Consider the following 16653-nt stretch of genomic DNA (forward strand, 5'->3'; position numbering starts at 1 on the left):
TTTGTATATAAGGACTTTAAAATAGTTAAAAGTATATATACTTTTTACTTATTTATTAAATAATAAATAGTTATGTTTGTATCCATAATAGAATGACTTATCCTCCCACTATAAACAACCAGAAAAACAGGACAAATATATGAGACAATTGTTTTAAGACATTTAATAGCAGGCAAATCAGGGCTGTAATCATGGAGGAAAAGAAAATAAATTAGATAAGTTTATGATAAGCTTTCTGCCTGAAGGCAACTGGGAGCCCAGGAACAAGGGACCCAAATAGCCCCCAGTGGACTCTCTGAATTGAGGAGACAGAAATCAGGATATAGGGAGGCTGAGACAGCTACAAGTTACTGGACAGAGTTCTAGAGAGGTGGGACTAGTGCAGAAAAAATATTTCAAGTAATCTGCATATGGGCTGTGCGAGGTGGTTCACATCTGTAATCCCATCACTTTGAGAGGCTGAGGCAGGCGGATCACTTGACAAGGTCAAGAGTTTGAGACCAGCCTGTCCAACATGGTGAAACCCCATCTTTTCTAAAAATACAAAAATTAGCCAGGCATGGTGGCAGGCGCCTGTAATCCCAGTCACTTGGGAGGCTGAGACAGGATAATCTCTTGAACCCAGGAGGCAGAGGTCGCAGTGAGCCAAGATTGTGCCACTGCACTCCAGCCTGGGTGACAGAGCGAGACTCTGTCTCAAAAAAAAAAAAAAAAAAAAAAAAAAATCTGCATATGGATGTCCTTGAGTCATTGAAGAGTACTGGCTGGAGGCAAGGGAAACAGGGTGGAACTCCATGAGGACAGGCAGGCACTGGAGAGCTGAACAAGTCTCAGACCTCCCAAAGCAGGAAGATATTTGAGTTCTAATCACCCTAAGTAGAAAAGTGCTCAGTGATCAGTCTTTCAGTAGAGAGCACAGAAGAGTTGCACTTTGGCAGTAGTGCTGATCTATCCCCTTATTGAAAGCATTTGAGTACCATTCCAACAATGCTTAAAAACAGGCTGAAAGATGAAACTGATTTACCAACAACTTAACTCCTTACCACACTTGCAACAATTTAGAGGAAGACAAACGACAAAATTCAGACAGTTCACAACATAATATTCCCAATATTAGGCATCTAATCAAAATTTACCAGATTAAAACAGACATTATAACCATATCGAAGTATTTATAGGAAAACATAATGAGGGGAGAGTGGAAGATACTAAAAAAAGGGGCAAATGAAATGCCTGGAGATTTTATTAAAACAATATTTGTTTCATCTGTCATAGTTGCAAAAAAAATCTGAAATAAAAATTCTACTGAACGTGATTAATAGCAGATTAGACATTGCAAAAAAAGGATGAGAAAGCTTAAAGACATAGCAACAAAGTCTTTTCAAATGAATCATACAGAGGAAAGTCCTACACAGAACCTCGATGGCCTGCAGAACAATATCAAACAGCCTAACACAGATATAATGTGAGTATCAGAAGAACAGGGAAGTGGGACAGAAATTTTTGAAAACATAATACTTGAAAAATTTCCAAGTTTGATGAAGACTAAAAATTCACAGATCCATAGAGCTCAATAAACCCAAGGCAGGATAAACACACACAAACACACACACACACACACACACACACCCCTGACACAAAGGCACATCAAAATCAAATTGTAGCAAACCAGTGATAGAAATGAACCTTAAAATCACTCAAAGAAAAGATACATTATGTACCACGTAATAAAGATTAAAATGTACCACATATGAAACAAAAATAACTCAAAATGGATTACAGACCTAAATGTAAATCCTAAAACTATAAAATTTCTATAAGGAAATACAGGAGACAATCTTTTGCTTGGAGTAGACAAAGATTTATTATACAGAACAGAAAAAGCATGAAACAATTTATAAAATTGTTAAATTGGATTTCATCAAAATTTAAAACTTTTGCTCTTCAGAAGACATTAAGAAAAAGAAAAGGCAAATTTGAAGATAATATTTGCAACACACGTGTCAGTCAAGGGATTTGTATATAGAATATATAAAGAACTCTTACTACTGAATTAAAAATGAGACAAGTTACCCAATTTAAAATAGGAAAAAGATTTGAACGGATATTTTACACAAGAATATATTATAATGGTAATAAACACATGCAAAGATGCTCAACATCATTAGTCCTTACACAGCCATAATTGGCCAAAACTAAAAAGATTCACCATCCCAAGCATAGGCAAGGGTGTGGAACAACTGGAACTCTCTTTTTTGTTTGTTTTTGAGATGGAGTCACGTTCTTGTTGCCTAGGCTGGAGTGCAATGGTGCAGTCTCGGCTCACTGCAACCTCCGCCTCCCAGGTTCAAGCGATTCTCCTGCCTCAGCTTCCCAATTAGCTGGGATTACAGGTGCCCACCACCACACCTGGCTAATTTTTTTGTATTTTTAGTAGAGACAGGGTTTCACCATGTTGGCCAGGCTGGTCTCAAACTCTTGACTTCAGGTGATCTGCCCCGCTTGGCCTCCCAAAGTGCTGGGAATATTTGCAAACTTTTACCTTGAAAACACTGAGAATATAAACACTAACCAGGCTGGGATGAAGGCTCCTTCTTGAAATTGTGTACTGGAGGCTTGTTTGCAAGAATTTCCCTTAAGCGATTCTGACAAAAGTTTATTGTTATCTTCCATGTTCTACCACCCATCACCTTGAGGCTATGCTTCCTATGGTTTTCAATAACTTACTATAATTTCCATTTATTGGCTACCTATTTGTCATAAGAAAATATATTTGTTAGAATAAGTCTATTGTAAGAAATTGAGGCCGGGCGCGGTGGCTCATGCCTGTAATCCCAGCACTTTGGGAGGCCGAGGCGGGTGGATCACCTGAGGTCAGGAATTCAAGACCAGCCTGGCCAACATGGTGAAACGCCATCTCTACTAAAAATACAAAAATTAGCCAGGCGTAGTGGCAGGTGCCTGTAATCCCAGCTATTCAGGAGGCTGGGGCAGGGAGAATTGTTTGAACCCGGGAGGTGGAGGTTGCAGTGAGCCGATGTCGCACCACTGCACTCCAGCGTAGGTGACAGAGTGGGACTCCACCTCAAAGAGAAAAAAAAAAAAGAAATTGAATGTACTCATCAAAAATCATGTAGCTCACTATCTGTCACCTGACTTTTTATTCTGGAACTTCACTGGAAGGGAAGGGCCATGGCTTCATGTATTAGAGAACCTGAAGAGCATGTGTCTTAGTTTTCCCCGTGCAAGTCTGTCTGTAATAAACCTGAGGCTCTAAAAGATTTGTTTCCAGAAAACAATGAGAGTTGAAATTTTCTCTGTCAGGGACTGAGGAGAAAGTCTGTTGCAATGAATGTACTCAACAAGGAACCAGGAATGAGGTTGTGGCCCCCAAGGAAAAGAGGGTGTGACCCCGAAGAGAGGTGCATGGCCTGTAAAAAGGGTGTGGGCTCCAAGAAGAAGGAGGTGCCTCTGCGAATTTGTCTTCCAGGACCCTAAACATGCTCTTACTTAAAACCTTTCCATGGCTGTTTCCCAAAGGTCAAGTCTAATCACCTGACATCATGAAACAAACTCTTCCCCGCTTTGCCACAAGACCTCTCGTAGGCCCTGCGCCCCACCGCATCACTCCCCAGGCTGGATTACTGTTTCGTTTCTGGTGTGGAGATCCTACCACACTCTCTTGCCTCTTTGCAGATTCTCCTAGATTCCAGTGTTAAACTCTGCCCCCACCTCTCTACTATTCATTTCCAATTCCTCCTTCAAGAATCAGACCAGACAGGCACAGTGGCTCATGCCTACAGTGCCAGCACTTTGGGATGCCAAGACAGGAGGATCGCTTGAGCCCAGGAGTTTGAGACCAGCCTGGGGAGACCCCATCTCTACAAAAATTTAATTTAAAAAAATTAGCCAGGTATGATGGCATGTGCCTGTGGTTCTAGCTACTTGGGAGGCTGAGGTGAGAGGATCGCCTGAGCCTGGGAGGTTAAGGCTGCAGTGAGCCATGGTCATGCCTGTACCCCAGCCTGGGCAACAGAGCAAGACCTTGTCTCAAACAAACAAACAAACAAAATAATAAGACCAACATTCCTGCAATCCCAGCACTTTGGAAGGCCAAGGCAGGAGGATTGCTTGAGCCCAGGAGTTCCAGGCTGCCGTGAACTATGATTGGGCCACAACACTCCAGCCTGGGTGACTAAGTGAGACTGTTTCTTTTTAGAAAAAAAAAAAAGCAGACCAAGCATCACCAGTATGTCTTCTGTGGAATTAAATAGAATCAGAGGCAAGAAGCATCTTTACTGTATTATAAAGGGAACACTTTTGGTTTGTGTGTACTCTTAGTTTCTGTTTTAAAATACCCACAGATTATCATATTAAGAAATAAAACTTCCAAGTTTATTTTCCCAAAATCTTAATGAAATACAGAAGTTAGAGTTCATTGAATGCCTTGTTGTACTCATTTTGGTAATAATGAAATTTTTAGTCTTTTTCCACTTAATGTTATTAATTGGGAGCTTCCCAGCTGGTGAACTGCAGAGGGGTTAAGGTATGGATGCATGAGGCTGAAGTTCTGATGCCGAGTATCTCCAGCCAGGAGCAGCTTCTTCAGTTCAACCAGCTGACTTTCCTTCAGTATTTTCTAAGTGAGCCATTACATGAAAATCTTGAGTCAAAAATTCTTGGGACTCACTGTCTTAATGGTTTGCTTTGTAGTGTGTCTGGCTTCAGGACACAAGTTAGATCCTATATAGTTAGAAAGAGAATTTTTTTATTTGTATTTATTTATGTATGTATTTATTTATTTGAGACAGAGTCTCACTCTGTCACCCAGGCTGGAGTGCAGTGGTGTGATCTTGGCTTACTGCAAGCTCCGCCTCCCGGGTTCATGCCATTCTCCTGCCTCAGCCTCCCGAGTAGCTGAGACTACAGGTGCCTGCCACCATGCCCAGCTAACTTTTGGTATTTTTAGTAGAGACGGGGTTCCACCATGTTAGCCAAGATGGTCTCAATCTCCTGATCTCGTGATCCACCCGCCTTGGCCTCCCAAAGTGCTGGGATTACAGGCGTGAGCCACCGCACCCAGCCAATTTTTTTTTAATTTTTAAAAACTTTTGTATTCTTTACCACATCAAGCATGTGAACCCAGATAAATGTTTCTGATGCTCTATATTCTTTTGCCAATATTTTATCTAAAATAATTCAGTTCTAGTTCTTTTCTATCATTAGTCTAAAATATCTTTTTGTTATTGTTAAACTGAATTTGGGTTCAAAATCATATTTCCAGCCCAGGCAACATAGTGAGACCTGTCTCTACAAAAAAAAATATTAGCTGGGCATGGTGGCATGAGCCTGTAGTCCCAGCTACTCAGGAGGCTGAGGCTGAGGTGGGAGGATCACTTGAGCCCAGGAGGTTGAGGCTGTAGTGAGCTAAGGTGATGGCACCACTGCACTCCAGCCTGGACAACAGAGTGACACCCTGTCTCAAAAAAAATCACATATGATTCATAAAAGGTGTGGAATAATATGTATTATCTCCCTATTCGATCCTTGAAATGGTTTATATAATTGTGGCTGTTATTTGCCCTATAGATCTGAAGAAGGAGGAAGACAGGGAGGAAGGAATATATAGGAAAGGAGGGAGGGAGGAGGGAGGAATAAGGCCCCAGGTGCTGCCTCTAGAGTAAAATGTGTTCACTGGGTGCAGAGACCATGAAAAGGTGTCCCTTTAGGGAGGGTGGGACATGAGAAAAGTGTGGGGCTTGGGAGGGTAGGACTGAAACCACCTGGGGGTAGAACTGTGGCTTGGGTGGAGGGCGACTGAAATAACCAAAGGCTGGTGACACTCAGATAGCCACACTGTTTTCCACCGGGCTGGGCCGCAGGTATTTATAGGGCATGTCCCGTGTAGCATTCCAGATCTCAGTTCCTCATCCAGGGCAGCCAGCTCCTCCCTGAACTTCTTCAGCACAGCCTTAGGCTGAGGGCCCGAAAAATACTCCTTCTTATGCTGGCTCACAGCCACCTGGGATGGAGAGGAAAAAACAGCTTAGAGCCTTATGACCCCCAGTTTGGGGTGCCACATGTCCCCACAGCTGCCTCCTTCCTTAGGGCCCTGGGCACTTTGCTGTCACCATAATGGGCTGGTGTCTGCTCAGCTGCCAACTGATGGACATCTGGAGAGGACATCTGGAAAGTTGGGCAGTGTTGCATCCTTGGTGGTTGGCAGCCACATCGTGCAGGGTGCATTAGAGACCCAAATGTACCAATCCAGCTAAGGAAAGTCAGGAATCTACAGTCAATGTCTGCTAAGCATGAAAACCCTGTGACCCACCTGCATACAGACTCCTCCGTCACCCAGGCCCCAAATTCCCAGCTGCCCATTTCTGGTAACTACCTGGTCCAGGTGGACGAAGGAGTGTCGGCCAGTGCAGGCAAAGATACATGTGGTGACAAAATGGCAAACCTGGTCCTGAGACTGTAAAGAGACAGGAAACCCTTCAAGGGGTGAGGAGAGTTAGAAGCTGTGAGGTCAGGAATAGAGCAGAGCTCAGAGGCCAAGGCCAAGAGAGGAGAACAAGAGGGGTGAGAAAGAGCAGAAGGAATGCTCAGTAACTCTTGTGGGAATTACCATGACAGCAGGCTTGGGTGGGGGAGTGGGGAGCTGACTGGGAGGGTCCCACTCAGTGGGGCACTGGTGCTGACTCATACTGGCTCACAAGAGTCAGTCAATGATGTTAAGGTTTTTAGTGAGCTGGCCAACATCACCTTGGTAGCCACAGTAGGAATATTTGTGCCATGGAAATGTGCAAATGTTACAAATTGGGACCTTTTTTTTTTCCTGAGAGTCAGTTATTAAACATTTATGAGCAACCACTGGTTCCGCTGCATCTGGCATCTAAGGGGTTCTCAATGCATAGGATGGGGACCTGTCTCCAGCTGGGAGGGAATAGAATCTGAGAAGGCCTTTGGAGTTTTCATAGGTATTGGAAATGCTTCTGGAAGATTTCATAGAAGCACAGAGGATTCTGGGGAGATCTCTTGCAGTTTTGTGTCTGAGATTTCAGGGCAGGAGCTCCTCTCACCTCGGTCCTGGGCAGCCGGATTTCAATGATCTCTCGACACCAGGTCTGCAGCTCTGGGTCACTGTTCACAGCCACGTCTGTCTTACAGTGGAGACTTATGATTCCTTCCACATACCGGCCAGCCAATGGGGCAGGGCCAGAGTGTTGAAGCCAGCTCTGCCCCTGTTCACATGGCCATGTCAGGGCCCCAGGCCCACAACCAGACACAGACCTCGGGCTCTCCTAGATTTCTTCTCCACCCCCACTGGCCTTCCCGCTTGCCTCACCGAGAGATGATTTCTTGGAGCTGCAGTGCATCTTGGCAAAGAAGGAAGACTTGACTCCCAGGAGGCCCTGGACAGCCAAGTCATCAGGGGGACAGAAGGAGCTATAGGTTAGAAAGGCTCCAGCTCGCTTGAGCAGCTCCACATGGCTTCCCCACCAGTGCTCACCACCTGAGAAGCAAGGATGGGCAGGGTCAGGCGAATTGACCAGCCCTGAGTCCAGAGTCAGAAAGAAGAGTGACCCAGAATCTCCCTTTCTCTCCCCATACCTGGTTGAAAACTTCCTGTTGGAGACCAGCCCAGTTCTGGCCCAGATGTTAATTTCCATGGTGTATTGCAGGTGGGGAATTATAAGCTAGAGGCAAAAAAGCAGGGAAGGGCAAAGTCAGAAGACAGCTGCACAGGTCCCTGCAGGAAATAGGGGCTGACAAGCAGGAAAGATACCAGGTCTTCAGAAAAATCACAGACTTGAAGTTCAGTGACCTCTCAACAGTGAGTTTTCAGAAGTACCATTTGACCCAGCAATCCCACTACTGGATATATACCCAAATGAATAAAAATTGTTCTACCATAAAGACACATGCATGTGTATGTTCATCACAGCACTATTCACAATAGCAAAGACATGGAATCAAATCTAAATGCCTATCTACAATAGACTGGGTAAAGAAAATGTGGTGCGTATACACCATGGAACACTATGCAGCCATAGAAAAGAACAAGCAATATGGATGGAGGTGGAGGCCATCATCCTAAATGGATTAACACAGGAACAGAAAGCCAAATATGGCATGTTCTCACTTATAAGTGGGAGCTAAACATTGAATACACATGGACATAAAGAAGGGAACAACAGACACTAGCATCTATCTGAAGGTGGAGGGTGGGAGGAGGGAAGGATCCCAAAACTACCTATCGGGTACCATGCTTATTACCTGCGTAACAAAATAATCTGTACACCAAACTCCTGTGACACATAATTTACTGATATAACAAACTGCACATGTACCCCAAACCTAAAAGTTAAAAATAACTACATAAATATAAATAAAAATAAACAACCGAGTTTTCAGTTGATTTGCACTGACTAACGTGTTCCACAAACCACTGACTTAGTGCTTTATGATAATTGAAAGAAATCATTCTCCTTTGCTTTTCATATCTTTTTCCACAGGTCTAGACCAAAGTTTCTCAACTTTTTTTTCATTATCATTCTGTAAGTAGTCTTTTTCTTTTTTTTTAGATGGAGTCTCGCTCTTGTTGCCCAGGCTGGAGTGCAAAGGTGCGATCTCAGCTCACTGCAACTTCCACCTCCTGGTTTCAAGTGATTCTCCTGCCTCAGCCTCCTGAGTAGCTGGGATTACAGGTGCACACCACCAAGCCCAGCTAATTTTTGTATTTTTAATAGAGACAGGGTTTCACCATGTTGGTCATACTGGTCTCGAACTCCTGACCTCAGGTGATCTGCCCGCCCAAGCCTCCCAAAGTGCTGGGATTATAGATGTGAGCCACCACACCTGGCCTAAGTAACCTTTTGAGACATTTTTTCCTAATCTGACCCCACCTCATGAAATTTTAATGCTACATATATACTGTATATTCACTTATGTATTGCATCATATCTGTGATTTATACATAAAAATAATAAGATTTTTCACACATATTTTCCAACCATCTTCATCCCTTGGGGGACACTGTTGCCCCATTGAGAATGGATGGTCAACCACTGCCTCCCTCCAAAGCCTCCCCTTCATCCGTTATCCTCACCTTCTTCAGCCGCTGGTCTCCAACACGGGAGTTTTCGACGAGGTATGGGGAGAGAAAGGGAGATTCTGGGTCACTCTTCTTTCTGACTGTGGAGGCAGGGCAGGTTGATTTGCCTGACCTTACCCATCCTTCAAAGAACCGAAAGAAGCCGAGTTCATTCCCACCTCGATCCTGCACAAGCTGTTGCCTCTGCCTGGAACACTGTGCCCCTTTGATCATTTCAAGGTTAGCTTCTGACAGTCGCATTCTCGATGTCATCTCCTTCAAGGGAGCCTTTTCTGACCACCCAATCTAAACTTGCCATCACGTCACTCTGCTTTGATTCTCTGCATCGTACCTACCACAGCTGATATGTTACAATACAGTCTGTGTTGTCTGTTTGCCCTTGCTGGAAATGAAAGTCTCAAAAGATCAGGACCTTGACTATCTTGCTTACTGCTAGCGTCTAGAATGGTTCTTGTCACACAGGAGGCTCCCAATACATATTTTTAATAAGTAAATACTTCGCTCTAATGGTCTGTAATAAACCAGGTGACTGTTGTTTTCTGAGCCCCTCTAACTGGCCAGTATCACTATTTTAGAACTGATAAATGACTGGCTGGAAAAAAGTCTTTGTATATTATTTGCATAGTTTCTTCTTGGATGGAATCCTTGGTCATTTGCATGTACTGTTTATGTACTGTACCAATATCTGTGCTTTGCACATAAAAAGAGTAAGATTTTTTTCCCTACTTTCCCCACGAATGATTTTACCCCTCCCCCCAAGAAAGGTGCTATGCACGGCCAGCCATGCTTGCACTCTTTTGCTCTCACATCTTCTATTCCTTGATTCTCTCCATACTCTGAAACTCCACAGAGAGGGAGCCTCCAGAGGTGGGAATGTGGCCTGGGGCAGAGATAGAGGCCTGCAGGAGGGAAGGGAATAAGGTGTTACCTTGAAGACAGGATGTATCAAAAGCACCTCATGGTGGCCACAAAAGTGGCCTCAGCCATCAAGTGTCCCCTCAGAGGATGAGGCTGCAGCTCACGGAGCTGGAAGTCAGAGCTATGGACCCAGCATTTGGCCAGAAGCCAGACCATTGCAGGATCCATGGGCAAGAAAAGCGGAAGTGGCTGGGATCCTACGTTGGAGCTGGAGCAGGAACAAGGTGTAGGGAGAGAAGGGGTGAGTGCCAGGTGCTCAGCAACTCCCCTCCCTTGCATGTTTAACCTCTCCCTTCGTCCTCCAAATGTGTTTCACTTGCTCCATGTCACTGCTGCCACTCCCTACAGCTACCCCTCCCTTTCCTATCCACTTGGTGCATTAGCACCCTGCAAGCTGCTCTGCCTCCAACATTCTGTAGAAACTGCTCTTCTAGTGCCTTCTCCAGCCTCCACTTCCCCTTTCAGTCCCTGCAGTGTGGACAAGATTCAAACTGCCTGCTTCCTTCATCCCACACTCCTTTTTCAAAATCTCATCTTTCAGCCCCACCTTTACCCAAATGACTAAATCTCTAGTTCTCAGTTGCCTGCCAGACAATTTAAATGTCTTCCGGTAATCTCAATATTGGCCAGGCGGAAGCCTATGTGAGCACCCTGTCCTCTTTATTCGTGCTATTTCTGCAGGCACCTGGCCTGGCTTCCCTTTCCTTCCTCCTTGATCTCCTTCTAACCTCACATCCACCTGTCCTCTTCATCCCGATGGTCACTACCCACATCTGAGCCCACCTCCTCCTGGGGCAAGTGCTGGAGCATGTCACCCTAATCCTTGTTTCTAGCATCTCCCCTCTCCAACCCATCCTAAACACAACCGCCTATACAGCATGCCCACAGCATATTTCTGTCTTTTTTTTTTTTTTTTTTTTCTGAGATGTAGTTTTTGTTCTGTTGCCCAGGCTGGAGTGCAGTAGCACAATCTTGGCTCACTGCAACCTCCGCCTCCCAGGTTCTCCTGCCTCAGCCTTCCGAGTAGCTGGGACTACAGGCATGTGCCACCACGCCTGGCTAATTTTGTATTTTTGGTAGAGACGGGGTTTCACCATGTTGACCAGGCTGGACTTGAACTCCTGACCTCAGGTGATCCATCCGCCTCGGCCTCCCAAAGTCCACAGCACATTTCATCACAGCCTTCTCCAGCTTCCCACATCACACTCCTTAGCCTGGCGTAGTCTGGCCCCCAGTCCAACTGTCCCCTAGGAATCTCCTGACTCCTCTGCCTCAGCCTCTCTGCCCAGACCGTCTTGCCCCTGAGGACAGGTCCTTTCCGTCCCTCCTGCTTGTCTGAGCCCTGGCCCTCCTTCAAGGCTCATGATACCCCACCTCCCCTGATCCCTCCTGGGCTGTCCTGTCCTCAGGGACTTCCTCAGTACCAGAGCTTCTTCAGACTGGCCCAGTCTGTCTCTCCAGCTATACTTCAAGGTGTTCGAATCACAGACATTGCCCATTTCCTCCTTTAAGATGCAGATAGTGGGTGCCCAGTGAATTTCGATAAGGGCTGAGCTGAGAAGGCTGGATACTGGGAGCAGAAATCTCAAGTCCTCTCACCTGGATGACCATGGGCAAGAGTTTCCCAACAGACTGCAGCTTCAGCATGACTAGAGGGGCAGCCAGATGCTGCTGGCTACACAGAATGATGTTGGCCTTGATCCCATCTAGCAAGGAGAAGTCAGCTTCAAACAGTGTGCTCCCCTGGATGGGAGAAGAGGTGAAGGGCTGCTATCAGCATAAGGCATCTTCTTTCTTACTCTGATTCTTCCAGGGGAGAAGAGAGAGAAGGGAACTAACTTGTCTCCATCACCGACTTTGTACCAAGTAGGGAATCATGTGGTTATTGATATATATATATATATATATCTTACTCTATATACTGAGAGAGATATATATATATCTTACTCTATTGCCCAGGCTGGAGTGCAGCAGCAGGATCACCATGGCTCACTGCAGCCTTGACTTCCTTGGGCCCAGATGATCTTCGCACCTCAGCCTAGCTGGGACTATAGGTGTATGCCACCACACCAAAACTTACAGACACTAATTTTTGTATTTTTTATGGAAATAGGGTTCCACCGTGTTGACCAGGCTGGTCTTGAACTCCTGGCCTCAGGCGATCATCTCGCCTCAGCCTCCCAAAGTGCTGGGATTACAGGCATGAGCCACTGTGCCTGGGCTTATAATTCTTATACATAGTTGAATGAGCCTCAATTTCACAGAGGAGGAAACAGATAATCGGAGAGGTTGGGTATTTTGCCTGAGGTCACAGAGCTTACAAATAGCAGAACCAGGGTTCACATCCAAGCCTATCTGCCCTGTAATCCCATGCACTTCCTCTCTGTTGTTCTATATTGACTCCTGATTAACAGCCACAGCACTCTGACCTTGATTCCCTTACTCTGCACACTCCCTGAATCCCTAGCATCAAGGCCCAGTCACGTTTCTTCATTTGACCCTGTCCTATCAACCATTCCACCTTGCACACCCTCTCTCCACAGCATGTGGGGAGGAGGCTGTGCAGCTGAGCTTCTCCAGGATCCCCCAGGACTTCTGCAGAATCCCTCCTTGTTGACTGGCAGCAAGCCAGGCCCACAGTGGGTCCCGCAGCAGTACCGGTGACGCTAGCCCAACTCATTTCACTGTTGGGCCTCCCTGGGGTTCTGATGTCCATACCTCCAGCTCCTTCTCCAGCTGGGCCTGCAGTTCCTCCGTCCCTGGAGGGAACACGAGGTGGGTAGGAAGGTGAATGGAGAGCCTCAGCCCCATGGGGTTGGCACCATTAAGAAACTGGTACCCAAATAAGGCATCCTGCTTTCTGAAGTCCCACACATTATCTGGGGAAGGCAGTTGTTGAGCAAGTTGTGGGATCTGAGTTCTTGGTCCTTCCAACCCCCACCAACCATGCCCACTTGACTCTAGCCCACCAGAGGGACCCAAGTCTCTGGTCTCCCCACCCTGGTTCTTTCAATTCCCCTGGATTGGGTGGGAGCTGGAGTAAGAGTCCTGGGAGGAGTATTGGGGTAGGGGGTCTGATCAGCAACTCGCCCTGGCCACACTAGAAAATCCGGTTGAAGTCATCCAGATTGTTCCAACAAGTCAGAACATTTACAGTCTTTGATAGCGAGGTCGGCCAGGCTTCAAGGAAGGTTGGGGCAAAGGGTTTGAGCATATTTTGAGACTCCAACATTACAACCACAGGCACCTATCTTGGGCTGATCCAGCACAGTGCAGCCTATAAGCCCCTTGGCTTCCACTAGACCAGAGCACCTCCCTCCCACTCAGCCTCCCCTTGCTGTCACCCATTGGCCAGCGAAGCCTCAAAGTCAACTCTCTTGTCTTCCAGAAATCGCTCATGCACAGGAGATCACATAGTTTGGCCCCAGCCACATTCAGAATTAACCCATCCTTCCAGTTTCCCCACCAGTGGGGAAGAATGAAATCAGACACGGGTGCTGGAAGCAGCAGCTCACATGGGGTCTGGGGAGTAGGGGTCACCGGTACAGCTTCCTTCTCTCTTCCAGCTCCTCTTCCCTGTGTTTCTTTCTTTCTTTTCTTTTCTTTTCTTTTTTTTTTTTTTTTTTTGAGATGGAGTCTTGCTCAGTCGCCCAGGCTAGGGTGCAGTGGCACGATCTCGGCTCACTGCAAGCTCTGCCTCCCGGGTTCACACCATTCTCCTGCCTCAGCCTCCCGAGTAGCTGGGACTACAGGTGCCCGCCACCGCACCCGGCTAATTTTTTTGTATTTTTAGTAGAGACGGGGTTTCACTGTGTTAGCCAAGATGGTCTCGATCTCCTGACCTCGTGATCCGCCCGTCTGGGCCTCCCAAAGTGCTGGGATTACATTTGTGAGCCACCGCGCCCGGCCTTCCCTGTGTTTCTTGAACAGGCCTTGAGAGTCCTCGGCCACAGTGCAGCCTAGAGTAGAGTGCAGTAGAGAGGAGGGATTGGGCAATGGCTTTTTCTGAGAGCCTCTTCTCATCCCTGCCAAGAGAGCTTCATCACCCTGTCCTTCTGTGTGGCCCCTGCCCCTTCGGCACCACGCCCCACCCCCAGCCTCCACGCCACTCTGCCAGCTCCCGCAACCGCCCCTTCAACAACCTCCAAAGGCCCCTGCGCTCCAGGTTCCAGCACCCCCATCCTCCACATCCGCATGCACCCCAGCTTCTCTTGCACTCCAGACGCCTCTTCACACTTTCACACTTTCAGCCCCGCTCTCACCAGTGCCTTCCGGTACGCTCAGGACGCCGCCGCCCTCCACCCAGAGATAACAAGGGAACTTCACTTCCTCACCGGATCCGGGGCCCTGCACGGAGATCCAGTTGCAGAATCAGGAGGCGTCCAGAAGGAGTTGCCGTTTGCGCAGTTTCACAAACAGCAGCGGCCCCAGGTGCTCCGGTACTTGAACCTTGAATTCTATTTCCCGCGGGAGACAGAGGAGGCTCAGCCACCGTGGGGCCACAGCTACACCTAGTTGTTGGAGCTGGCACAGAGTGAGGCCCCGGTGGACACCCAGACGCAGTAGAGAACAATCTTGCTCAAAGACGTTTCGCTCCTTCTTGGGGGGAAGAAGGGTGGACGAGCTAACTCGCTGAGCCTGAGACCCTGCCCTCTCAGAATTCTCTTGGGGTCAGAAAGTGGGTGGCAGGTCTCCAACCAACTCCGCCTGGCTACCCGCTGGGGCTCCCAGGAGCTACCCGCTGGAGCTCCAAGGAGCAGAACTCAGCCCCATGCCAAAAAGGAGTCCTGGCGGGAGCAGGGAGTGGAAACCATTACTTTGACTGGTGGGAGAAGCAGAAAAGGATTTGGACAGGACAGAAAACACGCAGGAAGAAGGAATCAACCCCTCGTACAGGAGGCAGGTGAGGTGGGGGCAGGAGTTATGCACCAGTGTAAGATGGAGTTTCAGGCAAGCCTGGATGGCTAGGAAATCCCCCTCCATCTAAACGTGCGCGTGTGCGCGCGCGTCTCACAAGTTGGGCTACAGGAGGGGGTGAAGTGGGCGAGGAGACCCAGTCTTCAGTGACATTTGAGGAAGATACATTCAGGCCACTGAATTCATTGGACCAACTTTGCTTACTTGCCTTCCCTGTGCCAGGCTCTGGGATTCATTCCTTTTGAATGTAAACGCCTCTGCCTCCCTGTTGCCTGCGGAATAAAAATCCAAATTTGGGGGCATTCAATGCCCTTGCTAACCCGACCAGACCTCCTTGCCCCTCATCCCACTGCACCAGGGCATCTTCTGCTGCTTCGCTTTGGGCTGGAGCCATGTGTTCCCTGGAACCCACGCGTCTTTCCCTCAAAGAACTTGCTCCTGGGTAAGCCTATTCATCCTTCTAAACCCTGATTCCAGTTTTTCAGCTAAGTCTTCCCTGGTTATTCCACCCCTCTCACCTCACCAGAGCTGATCAGCTTTCCTTTCTACCACTTTTCTCTTTGTGCACACTTCTATTGTTGCACACTTAATCCTGCGCTGTGATCGTTTGTTTGTATGTCTGTATACCCCACTAATGCGAGTTTGTCCTAGGCAGGGACTACACACCCAGCAGGACTCTCACTTTTGTTTCCCCTGGATTTAGCACAGTATCAGGGCTTGTGGGTGTCAATTAGTGTTTGCCAAAACACATTGAGCTGAAAACTTCATGATAAATAAATCCTTCCCTTGGGAGAGACACAGCTAAACAAATAACACTCAGGCAATGTAAACAATAGGGGAATAGTAAAATAAACTCCAAGGCATGGATTGCAGTCAGCCTGGTAAGACAAATAAAGTTTATGAAAATATGTGTCTGATGCACTTTTTCTGGTTTGCATAATTTTTTAGTAGGAAGTACATCACAGGATTCAAAATTCAGAAGATACAACGTGGTATTCACTAGTTTCTCCCTCCTCTTGGCCCCAAGCCACCCAGTTTCTCCACCCCTAGCAATCACTGTTACCAGTCTTCTCTGTGCACTACTATTACTGAGCAAACACTGCCTATTTTTGGTCCTTTTCCTGCACATTTCAGCATATTCCTTACACACTCTTCTGCACCTTGCTTTTTCCATATTGCAACATAAGTCAGGTCATTCCATACCCGCACATAAAGAGCTTCCTTGTTCTTTGTTAAGGCTGCCATCGTTTTGCTGTAGCGTAATAAATTCTACTAATCTGTTGTAAGTGGACACGTAGGTTCTTAGCAATCTTTTGTAACTATGAAAAAATGCTGAAAGAAATAAACCTCTCTGATAAGTGGAGACAGGCTGTTAGCAATCTTTTGTAACTATGGAAAAAAATGCTGAAAGAAATAAACCAGTGTATACAGCATTTCTCATATGAAAGCATATCTGTAGAACAAAATCCTAGAGATGGAATTTCTGGACCAAAAGCATATCTAATTTTGGCAGAAATTGCCCTCCACAGGAAGTTGTACCAATTTATACTTCAGTAGTGGACTGTGTATGAGAATGCCTGTTCTTTCTCACTCTTGCCAATGGTGTGTTAATAACCATTATTACCTTAGCCAATCAAATAGGTGAAAAGTGGTACCCTGGTTTTAATTTTAATTTGCACTGCCCTTATTATAAGTAAGAT

At 46.7% G+C, this 16653-nt stretch overlaps 1 pseudogene; it reads right to left on the minus strand.

Moving 5' to 3' along the window:
• Positions 1-5843: 5843 nt before the first annotated feature.
• LOC100987494 (polyunsaturated fatty acid lipoxygenase ALOX15-like) lies at positions 5844-16198 on the minus strand (annotated as a pseudogene).
• Between the last annotated feature and the right edge of the window lie 455 nt (positions 16199-16653).

Source organism: Pan paniscus, chromosome 11 (assembly GCF_029289425.2).
Source record: "Pan paniscus chromosome 11, NHGRI_mPanPan1-v2.0_pri, whole genome shotgun sequence".
Lineage (NCBI taxonomy): Eukaryota > Metazoa > Chordata > Mammalia > Primates > Hominidae > Pan > Pan paniscus.